The sequence below is a fragment of the Lepus europaeus genome, chromosome 7 (assembly GCF_033115175.1).
Source record: "Lepus europaeus isolate LE1 chromosome 7, mLepTim1.pri, whole genome shotgun sequence".
NCBI classification, from domain to species: Eukaryota; Metazoa; Chordata; class Mammalia; order Lagomorpha; family Leporidae; genus Lepus; species Lepus europaeus.
The window spans coordinates 112,187,837-112,190,347 of NC_084833.1; the positions used below are offsets into that span (position 1 = coordinate 112,187,837).

At 39.1% G+C, this 2,511-nt stretch overlaps 1 pseudogene; it reads left to right on the top strand.

Moving 5' to 3' along the window:
- The first annotated feature begins 437 nt into the window (after positions 1–437).
- Positions 438–1,353, top strand: LOC133764734 (olfactory receptor 10D3-like; annotated as a pseudogene).
- The last annotated feature ends 1,158 nt before the right edge of the window (positions 1,354–2,511 follow it).

Here is a 2,511-nt window from a genome sequence, read left to right on the forward strand (position 1 = left end):
CCAAAAATATTGATTCTTAAGTTTCTGCAATTATCTTCAGAGATATGAAATGCCTTTAAATGGTTCTAAGACTTGCTATTTCTTCACCTAAGAGAGGAGCAGCATATGTTCATGTAGGCACTGTTCTTCCCCTTGAAAAGCTTCGTTCTAACATACTTTTCAAAATATTGCTTTAATAAAGGAAAATCTCAACTGGAATCAATACAGCAAAGCAGTTGACACAGAAACTAAGTTGTCTATGACAGTTACATTCCAATTATAAAATGCTGTAATTTGGATCACAAACCATCTTTCTATAACCTAGAATCAAACCACAATCACTTTAAATTTCATTTTCGCAGTATGTTCACTTCTTGACAGCAAGCCATTCTATTGACTTGACAGCAAGCCTTCTTCCACCACCTCTGCTTCCTCTTCCTTGCTCAGGACTGGCTCTCATGGAGGTGAATAACTGCTTGGTGGTTACTGAGTTCATCCTGTTGGGAATCCCACACACAGAGGGCCTGGGGACTATGCTATTTGTCTTATTCTTGCCCTTCTATGTCTGCACTCTGCTGGGAAATTTATCTATCCTCGTGGCTGTCATTTCTTCTACTCGTCTTCACACACCCATGTATTTCTTCCTGGGGAACTTGTCTGTGTTTGACGTGGGTTTCTCCTCTGTGACGTGTCCCAAAATGCTGCTGTACCTTATGGGACTGAGTCGACTCATCTCCTACAAAGACTGTGTCTTCCAGCTCTTCTTCTTCCATTTCCTTGGAAGCATCGAGTGCTTTTTGTATACTGTGATGGCCTATGACCGTTTTGCTGCCACTTGTTATCCTCTGTAGAATCTGTGTAGCCCTTGCTGTGGGCACGTGGCTGTTAGGGTGCATCCATTCCAGTGTCTTGACTTCTCTCACCTTCACATTGCCCTACTGTGGCCCCAATAATGTGGATCACTTCTTCTGTGATATCCCAGCACTCTTGCCCTTTGCCTCTGCTGATACATCCATGGCACAGAGGGTGAGTTTTACCAATGTTGGCCTTGTATCTCTTCTCTGCTTTCTCCTAATCCTTGTGTCCTACCTTTGAATCACAGTCGCTATCTTGAGTAGTCACACAACTGAGGGATGCCACCATGCCTTCTCTACCTATAGTGTCCACCTCATCACCATCCTGTGTGCCTATGGGCCCATCATTATAGTCTACCTGCAGCCCACACCCAACCCCATGCTGGGAACTGTGGTGCAAATTCTGATGAACCTGGTAGGACCGATGCTAAACCCTTTGATCTATATCTTGAGGAATAAGGAAGTAAAAGAAGTCCTAAAAACAATATTGCACAGGAGAGGTCCTATCTCCAAAAGTTAGTAAGAACAGATTGATGGGCATATGACCTTGGGATTCTTTGTGCCTCAACAAGTAAAATTTCTTCTGGAATACTCATATGTAACAACAATTTGGGATTTTCAGAACACACTGAATTGAGTGGACCACTTTAATATATTGAATAATATATCTGTGTATTTTATTTTCTTGTTTTATATGGATTCTTCCTCTCTACCTATTTTTCAAATCATGTAGTAGTCTTATTATTATTTACTTTTATTTTATGGAGAACTACTGTCGCTGGTAGGAGGGTCTTTTGACCAAACAATTTCATCTACTATTCTTGGTTTCCTGTTCTTCATACTAAGGCAGAATAACCCATGGGGCAAAGCAATAGATAGAAAAAAAGGATTTTGAGATAATTGAGTGATAGAGTAAGATAATCATCTTCCTTTTATTATTTTTGGATCAAATAGTAGAGTCAGGATAAAAAAGTTTTCTTCTCTATTCCCAACTGTCTGGAAAGGAAATACCTTAGAATTTGTCTAAAAAGAGTCCCCCCAGGGCTCCAGTGAATTTCTTATAAAGCTTCTGTGTGAATTACAGTTGGTGAGAAATTCCATTTTATCTATGTGTTAGACTTCTGGGTAAGAGTCCACTGGAAAAAGATTGGAAGTGAAAGTCTCTGGACCACACATATCCATGCTGTAGTCCTAGTTCAAAAGCCAAGATCTATGTTGATTTTTCTATTCATAACTTTAGTAGTGTTGCTAGATTTTCTTCAATACCTAAACCTCAAACTTTACCACCCAATACTCACTCAGACTGACCAGACTTTTTAAAGTAACAAAGTTTATTCCCAAACATACAAAACCATTCTTGTATTCCAATATACAAAAATAAAGAAAATATTTATGAGTATATTTGGTCTCATGTGACCTCCTTGTTTTTTGATATGTATCAAAAGTATCAACTTTGGTCCATTTAGAAACCTTTCGGCCTAATGGAGCCAGTGACTGGATCTGAAATGTCACAGAAGACAAAGATAACTTGGCATTTTGCCCTTGTACAAGTGTTAGTTGCTTAGAGTAGATGTAATTTTACCCAAACTATTTCCAATTCAGGACAAAATACCAACTGCTGTGCTATTAGAATTCTGTCTGCAGAGCCTCCTTACTCATAGTCATATAACACAAATTC